Below are 15633 nucleotides of genomic sequence, written 5' to 3' on the forward strand. Positions count from 1 at the left end.
CACATGAAACAAAAAAGGTGAAGCTTGTTTTATAGAGGGAAAAAAGAAATGAGTCTCTTCCTCTGATTCTACCAGCTGGGAGTCGCTCACATCATACCTAAAGTCTAATTGACTTTCAGCATCTGTTTACTCTGCATGTCTAAAGAAGCCTTTGGTGTTTGCCTTGTTCTACAGGGAGTCTCTGCAGTTCAGGCTTCACGGCTCTCCAGTGGTTCGTGTATCCAGAGAGGTGCCAATCCAGACGTCTCACCACCTTTTCGGAGACGGAGCCCAGAAGGCAGAAGGCAGGCACAAGTCCCTGGTTAGGACACGCTGCCGTCTTTTATCAATGTTGACCAGCCAGACTCCTCGTGGCTCCTGCACGGCTGCATCAGGGAGCTCCTCGATTCCCTCTTCTTTGTCAACTCGGGTCAGTAGATGCACCACATCTCCACCATGAGAATTATGACAAGGAAAATGCTCTGAAGGTATGTAAAGACACCGAATTTGTGGATTTTTTCCCCCCCAAATTTTCTTTCTCACGAGATGCAAATCTCTCTGAGTTGAAAAAAAACAAAACAGCTTCCATCTGCAGGGATGTGACCGAAGTCCAAGTCTGGTTTGTCAAAATCACCCTGACTGGATATAATCTGCTCTGACATGATTTCACTTACTTCTCGGCAGCATTAGGGAGGTGAGGATTAAAAAGATAAAACATAGGCTTTTATGTATAGGCCACTTTGCTAATTAGATGGATTAAATGCGCTCTGAGAAGGGAATTAATTTGCAACTGAATGGCAGTTAGCAGGCAAATGTGTATAGCAGATGACACAAAGCCCTGAGGGTATTCCATGGTTAGTTTGGTACAATTTAGAAATTACACAACTCGTTTACTAAATAACAGGCTCATTTTTCCCTGAACTGCATTCTTTGGCGCCTCACTGTCACTTGACTTTCAGATGTGTTGAAAATAGGTTAGTCTATTCCAGTGAATGAAGCCTCCTGGTAGTAGCACTCACTGCAGTAATAGATAGCCATTTATAATTCATGAGATGGCTAGTCCCCCAAGTTAATTTTGCCCAAGGCACTGTTTACTTCTGCTTTGTACTTTGTTTAAAGTCAGTTGTTGACAACTCTTGTACATGTCAAACTATCACCGCTAATAATTGCTTAAGGAGATAGAACTTTTGCAAATGTTGGTTCCACCAGAGGTATATTCGCCTCGCCCTATGCAGAACTTCTTCAGATGAATTTTTGATTCATCTCCTTCTCGCTCTTGACAAAAAGTCCTCTGTAATTCAAAGCAATAGCTGTAAGAGAAATTATAAAAAAGAATAATGTAGTATGCACTTCATAACATCCTAGTTTTCATGTGAAATAGGAAACGTCTCTCTTACTCCCTCTCCTCTCCCACCACCCCCGCCTCTTCTTTTCTCTCTCTGACTTTCTTCTTTCCTTTTGCTTTTTTGTGCATATTGACCAAAGAGGGACTGTGCTGGCAGATGACGACGACTGTCACACGCCAAGGATTGACAGACGCCGTTGTAGGAGAGTAAAGGCCTTGGGCACTACCTCCGTGGGTCAACCTCGCTCTTCTCGCCGAGCAGATAGCGACGTTCTCTCAATCCAAGCAGTCACTTGATTAGTGCCAATTATCCGGGCTGTCACTTTCCCTGGTGAGGGTGGCCCAGGATGCGCCCCGTCCCCCACACTTCCCGTCTAGAGCGGACGTGCACTAAAAGTCTGCGCTCATAGCTGTAGGCTGTGGGAATGATTTCGAATGCAGAGACGAGGAGGGGTGGCGGCGGCGGCGGCGGGGAAATAAAAAGAAATGAGGGAAGCAAGTTCTGAGTTTGACAGTGTGATAGCATTGACTTCCGAGACAGTTACAAGGGGAGTGTCATTTCTCCCACAAAAGACGTCTCCCCAGGGCTGCACCGTCTTCCATCAGTCAAGTCAGTCACCAGCTTAATATTCAGCTGTACACTGTCTACAGGACCCAACTGGGTTACATTCGCTAAGGTATACAAAATTCACTTGTAAGTCTGTTGGTTTTCAGTCTAAACCAGAGGTACTAACTTTAATATGAATGCGACAAAAATGTAGCACAAGTATTAACAGGAGCCATAATTTGTCTAGAGCATAATTCATGTGACTGAAAATAAATTTGTGGCAACATTTGGAATCTGAAGGAGGACGACCGTAAATCAGCCCAACGCCGGAAAAAAATCAAATCCAATCCAAATATGTGTTAACAGCTGGTGCCAAGTCTGAACAAACACACTAAACAAAGACAGGGCAGAGGTAATAAATGTAGCCTGGAGAAATTCAAACGACGGCAATTATTTTAATCAAAAAACAAATTTAACAGAGCTTTTTTTTTTCCTTTTTTACAGACTACTAAACAAACTAATGCGTCATAAACCTCTGTTCCTGAAACCCTCTGTTTAAATTCTAAAAAAGTCACATTTTCCTTTCACCTGTTTTAGCCTCAGTCTCTCTGCAAGTCACCAGTTCTTGGCTACACTGCTGCACTGCACTTATTCTTTTCCTGGTTTCCAAAAACACAATCACAGTGTTTTTCATGCCCACCTCCTCCTCCTCCTCTCCTCCTCTTTAAACAGTGCTGCTGTGTATTTACTGATCTATTTCTTGCTGCTTTCATGTTGTTACTGTGTCTCTTGTAACTTCTCAGTATTCAGCAGCAGAGAAGTGAGACGCAGAGCTCCTCTAAACAGCAGAGGTTATCCTCAGTATGGATGTCTGCAGGGGAGTAAACACCATTGGAGTGCGAGTGAATATTTTGTATGAGAGGATATTAATTATTCATGCCCGCTTCATTGTGTATGATGATGTGTCAGGATGTTTGCCAATAAACAACAATATTCCTTGTAGGATTGATCCAAAATGAAAAGTTGTTGAGCTAGTTCCTCTCAGTGTGGAAAAGAAAAGAAAAAAAAAAGTCTGACGATTGCAGTATGTGGGAGAGCTGGAGCTAGTACTTATTTATGGAAATATCAATATTGTATCATAATACCGTATCCCCTCCGCTTAGTATAAACAATACAATCAAAAGGGGTACTTTAAATCTGGACTGCGAGAATGGCATTAATGGGAGGATTAAGGGAAATGTGAAACCACTGTATACAAAGCTGTGTAATCAAATCAGTGTGAAGCAGGAAAGTAAACTGGGTCAGTGTGGTGGGTGCTGGGTTTTTTTTTTTTCTGGATTGGCAGAAAAGTACACAAAGAAAAAAACATAACAACAAAAAACAGAAATACCTCGCACCTTGTTTTAAAGTGTTTATTCTGCTCAAACGGAGGCTCTAACTAAGTGTGGCACGCCCCAGTGATCCGGCTCGTCATTGGCTCTTAGCGCAGAGTGATGAGCCTGCTGGTGTCTGAGGGTGGAGGAGGATGGAGGGGGGAGGAGGAGGATTTGTGCTCTCTTTCATGGTAGCGGTGCCCCCGCCGCCGTCTCCCTGTGACGCCCCGGGGAATACATCACCACACGGGCAGGACAGCAGGGCCGGCATGGGCGTTATAATTGCCATCTCCTCCTAGTGCACATTGTGCACTGTGGAGCACGGTGATTAAATCAAAAAACTCCTCTGCATCCCAAGCTCTTTACCTTCCAGGCAAAACAGCAGGCTCCTCTGGGATGGGGTCATCATGGCCCCCTCTGTGTTCTGTGATCTCTGAAAAAAAAAAAAAGAGGAGGGGAGGAGGTGCAGACTGTTCACTATTACTGGAGGAAAAAAAAAAACACAAACAAGAACTTAATGGGTGTTAAAATCAAGATTCAGCTACAGATTATGTTCACACGCAAAACTGAAATGTCTAAATATTTGAATTGGAGCTGAGGGTGCACCAGAAGTGGCGACTTCTTGCTGCGGAATAACAAAACTCTTAATTGTTTAATATTAACATTTCTATTGCCGGCTTCCCTTTTTCATTGCTGATTAAACACAGATAGTTTGAGAACACCTTCCATCATTAGCATCCTGATTTAAATGTGTCCGTGATCGTTAAAAACACAGATAATTCACCTGAAGCCATAAAGAAAATTAGACCCGGGGTTTTACGCAGAGTTATCGTCCTTGGACATCCTGCACATACACACCAAACAGACCGTTATCACTTGGGTTAATGGCTTTGTTAATTTGAAGACATTAACAATTGCTCGGCTGTCCCCAATGAATGTGTCATACAAGGCAGGCCTTGTATTGTTAAATGGGTTGCTAAGTAGATTGATTCCTAAGCTGCAAAGCGCAGCAGTGATGTAGGCAAACAGGTTAATTAAACATTTACACACAAACGCCCAACATTCTATTGTACTCCTCTAATTTATGGCATCAATATGCATTTTCATCAGGATTTTTTCCGAGAGAGGCATATGTTTGCTCGCTCCATCCTAATTGGCACCATGCCGCTTCTTGCTGCACTGCTGTTTTTTTGTTTTTTTGAGGGGTGATAGAGCTCTCCGCAGTCACCCATAATAGGGACATAGCAGTCCCTGCACTGTGCAGGGAGACACTCAGATAAAGATTCAAGCACCTGCACCCACACCTCCACCTCCGCTCCCTTTCATCTGCAGCACAGTCAGAGGAAGCATAACCGCTGATTCCTAATCAGCTCCGTCTGCACTGCCTCCACCTTCTCCTCGGCACACACACAAATACAAAGTGTACACATTTGCACGCAGAAATACACACACACACACACACACACGCAGTCCACCACAGAGATTTCTACACAAGGCTCTGATGAACAAATGTAGAAGTGAGCACCACACCTCTTCCCAAAGAAAATTTCTTTTTTTTTTCCCCTTCTTGTTCTGAAAACTCTTGGGGTCATGAGGACAGGAAAAGTTCTTGCTTTTTTGTTATTTTCGAAGAATTTCTACATTTGTGAGTGCAAAGTGGGATTTGGGCCAGAGGCGTAGATGGTTTCCATCTTTCATGTATCCTCTGCTGACAGAAACCGAGCTGACAGGAAGGCAACAAGGGAACAATCAATCACCTTTCTTTTCAACTTTCTTTTTGGCCCACATATGTGTCGGTTAATTTGTTAACACTGGGGTAAAAAAAAAAAAGGCAGCTTTTCTAGTTTTTCTTTAGTGGTTGTCTAAGTGACGGAGCATAACACTCCTGCACTGTAGCAACAGTGAGCGATGATGAATTCCAATGATCACTCCATATGCCAGGCCTCATTAGCTACGGATGTGTTTGCTTACAGCTTCGCCTAAATACCTCAAGTACTAGATGCATGTTGTTTTTCTTTCCCCTTTTAAGTTCTCTCCCTCACTTATTCACACATGCAAACACACACACACACACACACACACACACACAGCCTGGAAAAGCCTTTAATACACTTGCCAACCGTGGGCCCTGGGTAAGATTCCTTGAGGGCGATGTGTATCCACAACAGTGTCTCTCCCTCAGACATGTGGCATGGGTAAACAACACGGTTAAGCCTAAAACAATGTGTGTCCCTGATGACTGCAATTATTTATGAAATCAAACACAATTCAGCTCTTCGCCAAGTGGGACAGCTCTCTAGATCACTCAACAAATCTCCACTCTTTACTGCTCATGATAATCTTAGAATGAAATCCCCCACTCTTGTGATTACTGACCATCAAAATGACAGCAATCGATACGCCGATCTTTCACTCAACCGGTTATTCCGAGCACGCGAACCGAGTGGAACATGTGTAAAACCGTGCTACCCGGAGGCCGTCCCTCCTCCGGCTGTCTTCGTGGATGATCGCTGACGTACAAGCGAGGCGATGGCTAAATTATTCAACTTGTGGTGTTATTGCTCCTGACTGGATGAACAGAGCAGAGTGAGAAATGCCAGTGTCAGGACAGTATGCGAGCTCTCGGGGCATTAGCCTCCAGTCAGCAGCTGCTGCAGATGGTATGCTCACTTTGTCATCCACTTTCTCAACACAGCTCGAGAAGAGCAATTAACATAACGGCAGCAGACGCAGGCAGACGAGCTCATTTCGTTTCCAAAAAAAAAAAAAAAGTGAAAATTAGAGAGGTGGACTGAGGGACGAGGCCATTCATCACTCGGGCGCCTCTTTATCTCACGCTCTCTGGACTTTAAAGAGAGTCAGGACTTTAATCAAACAGTCAGCCCTCCACACCTTTAACACGGCCAGTCAGAGACGCACAGGTGCTGACAAGCAGCTCTCGCCCAGGAACTTTCTTCAGTGTTAAGGTCGCTGACCTCTGCCTTATCAGTGTTTCTCGAGCTGAAAGATTTGAGAGTGTTTGTTCCGCCTTTTAACTTGTAAGTACAACAGAGCCTACTTGTACTCGGTGTGTGAGCATTAGACCTTAAATTTAACAACAGTGAGGTCAGCGTTGGATTGTGTTAGTTTACATTAGCTTCCAGGAAACGAAGGAAGATATCTGGGAGGGTTTTCAAGGATTCAGAGGCATATGAAATGCAGTTAGTACATGCAAAATAAATGCAAGGTATAGGCGAAAAAATAAATATTGTGCATAAACATTCTAATAAAAAGTTAATATATGAAGAGTTCATTTGTGAAAACAGATAACTTCATTTTTGTAGATAACTTCAGTTTGACTGATATTGTCTCAGGTAGATGATGGAAAAGTGGGTTTTCTGAAGCTTTGTGAAGATGGAAGTATCTGTTTTTGCAAATGACCTCTTCATATATTAATAAAAATGCATTATGTGTTGTGCAGGGAAGGATTTTCCAAATATAATGTGCTGCACAAGGTCAGGAATACACAAGTCTGAGGACAAAGTGGCCTGAAAAAAGCAGCCTTTACATTTTTGCACTTGTGTGAATTGTTCCTCAATTTTCACACCTGCACCAAAAACAACATCTAAACACACACACACACACAAATGTAATAATGATGATATGCATTGCTAATATAACTAATGATTATTCAAAGTAGGGATGTGCCGTTCATGCAACATCGCATGAAATTCTGTGGACCGACACAGCAAAGCGATACCCTACATTTCCAGCGCAGAGATTCTAAACCCATAAATCACGAGGCAGAAGATAAATATGGGAGGGCAACTAAATTAAATGGTACTTAGCCTTGTGAAATGCACTGTAATAGATCTAAGGAGGAGGTTTAGAGGAAACAAGGAGGTGCGCGTTCCTCCCTTTCTCCAGCCAGCGGTTTGTAACCCTCGATGATCTCCCTTAACACAGAGGAAACCAAAGATCATAACAAGACCTGGTGGAAACGTATCTCATTAGCTGCCTGCATACCTCTCCCATCATTTCATAGTAGCCTCCTTGGGAATATAGAAAGAGGGCTTTGTCTGCTTTGTCCCCGAGCTCTTGTCAAAATCTTCTTAATTGTGATTAATTGCACACCCATAAAGACTTCCTCTATACCAAGTACAAATAATACAACAATAGTAATAATGCAAATAATAGGATCCTCTCACTAAACACTACATTATTCATTAATTACAGGTCTGTTTTCTGCAAAATAACACTGCTGTGAGTACACCGCTCGAGAGAAGAGCAATGTTTTTTCCCCTATTTTCACAGCGACTTGAAAAATATATCCATTTCTTTTGCAAAGAGTGCCCTAGCTCCAGGCTCCTCTGCATATCGGAGGTTTTCTCTCTGTGGACTCAATTGTTATGGATGCTGTTTATGGTGCTGCTATGACAAGTGTGAAGGGCAGGCGTGGTGAAAGATGTATCGCTCGCTTATCTGCTCAGTGTCTGAATACGTTATAGGATTGTAAATGACCCTATATCATGACACGAGTCTCACAACAAGCAAAAAAAAAAAACACCTTTTTGTTTTACCCCCTTCCTCATTTTTACTCTCTATGATAACTTTTTGACACAAAGTGACAAATACTGCTCGGGAGCCTTAAATATCTGTAAATTCACTCAATTTGTGTGTACGCCGAGCTGGCGGTGGCGAGGTTGTTATAAAACGCTTCGCATGAGATCAAATTATTTCTTCTTTTTTGTTGTTGTGCCAAAATTCTCCTCACTCGATAGAAGTTTCGCACAAGTTTGCAGAAAGTCGCGGGGAACGAAAAACAGCTCCCTGCCAGTAAAGTAGCACGAGAATGAGTGACAAGAGGCAGACTAATGATAAGGTTTATAAGTTTTGATAGTTTTTACGGCCTTCTGGTGGAGCTGAGACGCATCGCTGAGATGTGCTCTTGAGCTGCACAGAGAACAATGTGCCTTTGAGACACTCTCTCTCGCTGCACCGAAGCAGCCTCGTCCTTCCGCCTCTTGCTGCATATGCTTTATAGCCGACAATAAACCATTTTAGTGCAAAATAAATTGGGATCTTATTGAAATGCTGGCGCTATATATGTCATCGAAGACATACAGTTATTTTTTAGCTAAGCTGGAGCATAGTTTATCATCATGTGAGTGCTGCGATGGGTCTGTTCCACATCATTGGCTCCTCTTGCTTAGTTAGATTGTGAAGGTCAGAGTTCTCAAGCCTTTTATGGCTGTTTAACTTCGGAGAATTATCACATGGGCAGGACTTGGCTGATATATGCTGCGCAGTCCTACCTCAGCATAGCGTTATATACATCTTGCGTTTTAGGGTAGAAGATCTAATGCCATTATTTGGCCCACGCGATCAGGGGAAGTGGATATAGTGGTGTGACCTCACCAGAGATGTCTTTATTGGACAGTGGATGTAAAGGAAAATCCACGTCTTTGTGCCAAAGTTGTCCTTTTAGAAGCCAAAATATCAGCTTATTTCTGAAGGTAAATTGGTTGGATTTCTCCCTTGACTTGATTATTGTAGACACATTGATTTGATTTTATACATCGCATTTATTCTAAAGTTTTAAAATCTTAAAATTCAAATCGTATTGGATTTTCCAAAACCTTCCGACTAGCCCTGCCTTTTCTAATTAATTTGTTGCGGCTGTGTCAGAAGGAATAGCTCTGTCAACACTTCCTAATTCAAAACTTAGATTAACAAGGGCTCTGGAAAAACATGTTTGAATACTGACATTTTCTGCTACAACTATTTGGCTCTAATTGCTTTATTGAGTCTTAAAACTTTGCAAATATAATTAACAACCCCCCCTAGTAAATGAAAATGGTACGAGCACACAGTACAATCAGAAAATTACCATAAGAAAGAATTTTTAAAAAAGTTTCCCAAATGAAAGCTTGAGGGGAGACGCCTTCTGAAACACCAAGGTGACATTTTATTTCTAACTGTTAATTGATGTTCTGCTGATTAAAGCACATTTTATGCCGAGGACCAGGGGGGCTCTATTTCTGTAAGCTATCAGTTTGCAGGCACGGATTGCAGCGGAGTTACAAGGCCGGGATGAACCTCGTGGCTTTTTTGTGGGGGGGGATTGCATCAGACTTGAAAGAAAAAAAGGCAGATTAAGAGAACAGAAAAGTATAATTAGCTTTTTAAAATTGAGCCCTGTCTTGTGTTAACACTCGTATTAATATCATCATTCTCACAAAAGAGTGACGGTATTAGCATCTTTCTAAAGAGTTCTGTTTGTATTATAGTCGTACAAGCAGAGTGCATTTGCGGTTTATTTTATAGTCTGGTTGTTATTGTATTGTAAAATTGATGATATTATTTCACTTATAAACGCCCCGTATCATTAATCAGCGCGCAGTATTTGTTAGAGCAAAGCAGACTAATAATTCAAATCTGCAGCTTATTTATGGAAGTGTACAATTGATAAAATGCCAGGAAGCAGTAATCTTTTAAAGCACTTCTTACAAAAACCTCTTTGTCAGAATAATCAACACAATCTGCATAATTTACATTACTTACTTAGATGCATGTACAGCCCCAGCTTAAAGTAAAGAAGTTTGTTTTCTCATGTTTGTGCCTATTAGCCACAAATTAATTAATCTACCATCCAAAACCCAATTAAGCCACGAGCTATATTAATACATCGCCCGTTTCCCAGCAAACAGAGGAAGTAGCACAGAAGCACTATTATTTCCACAAACATAATCACATTTTGCTGCAATAGTTGCACCCACGTTCTTTTTTTTTCCCCCTATAATGTTATTCAGAAGCCAACAGAGCTGTTTGGGGAGAAAAAAAAGGGAGTGAAACCTGAGCAGGGAGATGATTTTAAAGATCAAACAGTTTATTTTTCTGCCACTAGGGGGAGAGGTGCTCCTCACAGGTCTCACTATGAGCAATAATATGCAGCTATAAAGTACTACTGATGAGGCAGCTCAGTGAATACTTATGAAGAGTCCTGAATTAGATTCACTCGCACAACCTTGGTCATCTTATTCAAAAACGCCCTCGCTCTGGTTTATAGCCCGTGTATAACGACACACCCAAAAAGCACCAATCACATAATTACCGGCGTCTCAAACTTGAGTATTCATTCAACGTGGCTCCCTTCAGCCTTTCAGATTCCTCTATCCATCAATGATGTGAAAAACCTCAGCTCCTCCATTTAATATTGTTTGTTTTGTTGTTTGTCAACACAACGGAGGAGATGTGCTTTTCTAAAGCCTGGTGTTAAAGAGGCACCCCAAAGAAGAATACACACAGGGTTGCCATGGAGCCCATTGATGTGCTAATGTTTTCATTTAAATATTTTTAAGAGGATCAGCTCAGATTACGCCAAAGTTTGACAGAGATAATTCGATGGCTTGTGTAGCAGCTTTGTTTGTGGAGACCATCATTCAAGGCACGTCAGACCACCTTCACAAGCCACATAGCCTCTTTAATGAAGTTTACTTTGAGAAAAAGGCCAAAGCTAGTACCTTTTCTCCATGCGGGGGCTGCTTTAGGGAAATCTCCTCAAACCATATTAGCCATCAGATTAGTGTTTAAAAGTGTATATTTTCTGCTTATGCGGCTGCAGGGGGGCGAAGTGAGCGTGGGGGACGGCGTGCATTATTATTGCAAAAAAAAAAAAAAAAAAAAGTTCTGTCTTATTTCATTTGACAAACGCTGCGATGAAAATGCCAAGAAGCCGGTCTAGTAGCACGCAGCGGATATATTTGCTCTTTTTCTTGCATTATAGATAAATGCACCATGGAGACCCCCCAGTATTTGGGACAAGGGAGAAGAGCTTAAATATTTATGCCTAAGCCTCTGGAGGCCCACTATTAGTAGTAAAATGTTTTACTTTCTGGGGCTGTCACTCTGCTCTGGCTCCCATTAACAACAGGGCTGACAGGGACCTCTGGGTCAAACACTTTGAGGCAACAAAAGGCCCTGATGAAATCACTCAGTGAGACCCAAATTACTTCTGTGTCATTGCTGAACAATATTTTCTCCCCAAAGCATTCCTCCTTCTGTTAACGCCATGACCCCTTCCACTGCATATGGAAAGGATTGTTTGTCTATAACACTGGGGGATGGAGATGAGGAGAAGTTCATGGACAATGTTCGTGGCTGTGTTAGCCCCCCACAAGCAGCGAGGCTCTCCTCCCTCTGTTTTGTTGTGCTTTGTGAAAAAAGTTGATAAAAACAGGTTGTAAATGGAGATGGGCAGTTGGAAATGAACATGTTGGGGTGGAGCAGTGAAGCGGGAAATCCAAATATACAAGACCTCAAAGAAAACCGGGGCGAAAGCGGAGCGAGAATCCCCAGGGATGCAGCGTGAGTGCGGCTTGCTGAGACTCAAAACAAGGACGAGCAATTGAGAAAATTGTCCAGTAAATTAGAAAGAGATTTCTGAATGCGCTTTTGTGGAGAGGGTTGTGTTTAAATCTCCTCTGAAACAAGTGAAGTAGTCGTTTCTCTCATGCAGGTGCATCAAGTAGCAGGTTCACGTCTTCTACAGCGCTGCAAAAAAAAAAAAACAGACAATCCAAATTCAATATTTGATCAGTCTGTTTGTTATGAACTTAACTATTAACAAGATCTAATAAAGTGCACTCAGGGCTGTCAAGCAATCCTTCAAGATGTGTCAAAAATACACAACGGATATGATCCCCGAAAGAAAGATTGACAATTGCGGCTTGCTTTTCAGGAAAGCTATAGAATAATGGTAAGAGTGGCTACAATTGGATGAGCTCAAACAGTATCAGAAAGGCCTGGAAAGGAATGAGCAGGCAGGGAAGCTTCAAATCCCCTCTCAATCCTAAGTGGGTGGTCCTTTCACTGTGGGTAACTGTGCAGTCGCCAGGCATTCGCACGGAGGTTTTTTTTTTTTTTTTTTGAGCAGGAGGAGGAGGAGGACTGGCTCTCCAGACGCAACATTCACCAGCCCAGGCCCATACATCCACAGAATTAGATTCATGCTACACTGACTTTATTTAAGCTAAGAGTCCTGGCAGTGGCAGCATTAAATGACAGCCAGTTCTCCGGGCCTTTTCTCTGGATTAAAGGATGATTCAGGAGAGGAAGGCAGAATGGCTTAAGAATTCATTCAAGGAGAAAGAAGTCCATAGTTTATCTGAAAAAAGTAACTGAGACTTGCAGAGGTTGCCAAATTCTATTGACCGCTGCAGACATGTGTGAAGATTGACAGAGAGATATGCTGTAGCCCCCCTCACCCACTCACCCACCCACGTCCCCTTCCTCCCAACCACAGGACACACACACTATTATTAGCATTTCCAGTTTTATGTATATAGAAGTTAAAATGCAACTGTATAAAAGTTCCACTTGATTGTTGTGCAAAAAATACCCTAAATATCCTATTTTTTGGAATTATTTTATTTATTTTTTTGCAAACTATAATACACTCGTACACAATTATGCAATATTATGGGATTTTTTTTAAATTGCAAAGGTTTAAAATAGTAATTTGTGCTTAAACAGGGAACATGAGCAATAATAAAAAAAATTTTAAAACACATTTTCTAATTTACACTTTTTGTAAAAATTGCTTTTGTCAGTTACTTTCAATGATTATCAACACCTTTAAGTCAGAAATGCACCTAACTTATATATAACATTGACGATTTATTTAGTTTTTTTAATTACATGTTTACATAGTTTTAGGACCACTTTCACTCCAACAGTCAATATTTGAGTGCCACCCAGGCATGGGAATGAAAAGTAGCCATGCAGCCTCCTCGCCAAGCACATAAGAACTGTTTAAGTTGGCCCCACAAGTCATACATTTCAATGATTTCAAAGAGACCTCCAATTAAAAGCTACAAACATGCCTTTGGAATGCGAACTAACACAATTAAAAGTGCTTCATGAGTGTATTAGAGGAATAAGTTGTGAATTAGCACTTTGAATACACAAGGCTGTTTTCATTCCTGAACCCTTTCACTCATTCAAGAAGCCGAGGGAAAGGGGTCTTTTTGAAGTCAGCCGGTTCTCTTTTCTTTTTTTTTTTTTCTCTCTCCGGGCAAAAGAAGATTGAGTCAGCCTAATCTGCTCCTTGTACATTTGAATGTCTTCTGCAAAGAGCTCATCCTGGCTGCTTGATAAAGGCCCAGGTGCAGAGACAGTGGCCGTGCCTAACTTTGTCTCTGTGGGGGCTGTAAATCACGGGGAGAGGGCCACCCTTTGAAGATACAAACTTGCTTTTCCCGCTGATTTGCGGCCAGAAGGGCAAGCCCTTTTTTTTTTTTTTCCAGCCCCGCACAATGCTCTCGCCCAACCAGAGAGGATGTCAGGGAAGGAGGTAAACTCATAACTCGGTGATGTGCTTGAGAGCCCTCAATCAAGGCGCACAACACCCACACTCCACGGCAGTAAGAAGCAGGGCTGCTGACTGTCAAAGGTCAAGTGGAAGTAGACTTAGGTGACACCATGAGGGTTTAGTCGCAGTCAGAAAATCATATGCAAACAAAAATCCAGCTTTTTGGAAATGCCAAACACTAGCCACAGCTTTCTTTCTTCCACATGAGGCGATCTATGAACCCAGCACGACCGGTACACTTTAAACTTGCTTTAGATATTTAACAAGTGAATCGTAAATAAGACTTGTAATTTATTCCTCGCTGCAGGGGCTGAAAGTGGTGTAAATCATCCTGCACTGAGGCATGTTCCACAAGTTGTTCATCATCTAACAGGTACGAAAAACAACATAAGAATGTCAGAAGAAAAGTAGTCAGGTGATGTAGTCAAATCTGTCTTTTTTTTAGTTTATTAGCTCCATCGACCGTGTGAACCACCGTGTCTCATGTTAAACTCATTTCTGCATATTTTCATGTCAATCCAGTAATCCATGACACACACTGGTCCCTGCTTTTCATTCGTCCACTACAGTGCCATCTAATGACGCCGAAGAAAAGAAATTAGCCGACCATTGCACGCTCCCTTTGACGGAGTCATTAAGGTGGCCAGCGCGGGGCTAAAGCGAAGCCCTGTGAAGCTCACTGTGACACACAGGCTCGCATGACTCTGTTTGTTATTTAGATCCTTATTTACACTTGTTGTCAGAGACAGGCTGGAAGCACAGCAGTGGCTTCCTCCACGGGCCAGATAACAATGAGCTGTAGGGAGCAGCCCAGGCAAAGGCATTTAGCCCAGCCCTGCCCCACCTCCAGAAGAAGTTTACTGCCTGAGAATCACTTTCACTCCCCCCCTTCACACACACACACACACCGAGCTTCTCCTCCTCCTCTACGGATCTCTTTGCCTGACAGCTCGGAGATCACGCCGACAAGCGGAGGAGACCAAAAGTTTGATTTCACGTCTGAAACGCAGCACATTCAGAGTTTAGATGGCGTGATGACAGACACAGCTGGTCAACTTCAAGAATAAATACCTCAAAGTAACTTCTGGCCTGCTCTACTTTTGTACAGTTCACAGAGGAGAAAGATGGAGACGGCGAGCGAGTGATGTTCATTTGTGGTTCCTAAAGTGCTGCCCTGGCTCTTTCATCACGTTTCATCATTCTGTGCTTTTGCTAATGAATTTAATGAGCCACAAAAAAAAAAAAAGAAAAAAAAGTAGCAAATGAGAAGAAGGCCACTTTTTCAACGCATCATCACAAAAACTGTCACACAAACTAGGGACTTCTTTGTGCATAATTTCCCCCACCACCCCAACTACAACTGAAGACTGTGAAATAAATCAAGACGCTGCCAAATTAAATCTACGTTTTGTGTAATGGCGAGCTAATATGTGGCAGGTTGTTTCTTTTGCTAAAAAAGCCAATCAACAAGGAGGTAAATAATTGTAGCTAGAGGTTCAACAGAACCTTGAAAGCTTGTTTATTGACTGGATATTACATCACTCATAAAGAAGAACCCAGTGTCCCATGTGTACCGGTGACTCCCGCCGTCACTACAATCAGATTAATGAAGTGTACTGTATGACGAGAGTACACCAAAACCGCAGTTTAGAAGTGGCCTTGTATGGGTGTGTGCGCCCATTGTGACCTTTTTCTTTTTTTTGTGTTGTTTTGTTTGGCGACTTCCTGAGAAGACAAGCGGTGTGTTTGGAGGTATCAGCAGCTGTGTGCTACATGCCTCTGATCCAGGCAGCTATTGACTTCCTGAGATTTGAATTAATTACTTGCTTCACAAGAGAAACTGGATTGCAGTGGAACCCCCTAAGAAGTCCAGTCATTCTTAGGAAACTGCCCCATGGACTTGCAGATGGTTTCACTGAGATGTGCTTTCCCATAGAGAACAATTACACAGGGGATTGTGGCGCTGGCATAAACCTGGAGCACACAGTCTCCATTCTGAACATTTCAAAACAGCCATAGGGGAGGTTTGTGACTTAAC

General features: G+C 42.3%; 1 long non-coding RNA gene across 1 annotated transcript in view; it reads right to left on the reverse strand.

Annotated features, from left to right (window-relative positions):
* Positions 1–3269: 3269 nt before the first annotated feature.
* LOC103353682 (uncharacterized) overlaps positions 3270–15633 on the reverse strand; it is a 39591-nt gene continuing 27227 nt past the window's right edge. Inside the window, exon 3 of the long non-coding RNA XR_520017.1 lies at positions 3270–3677. This is a non-coding gene — a long non-coding RNA (uncharacterized LOC103353682). The remainder of the gene's footprint in view (positions 3678–15633) is intronic.

Source organism: Stegastes partitus, unplaced genomic scaffold, assembly GCF_000690725.1.
Source record: "Stegastes partitus isolate 25-593 unplaced genomic scaffold, Stegastes_partitus-1.0.2 Scaffold81, whole genome shotgun sequence".
Taxonomy (NCBI): Eukaryota; Metazoa; Chordata; class Actinopteri; family Pomacentridae; genus Stegastes; species Stegastes partitus.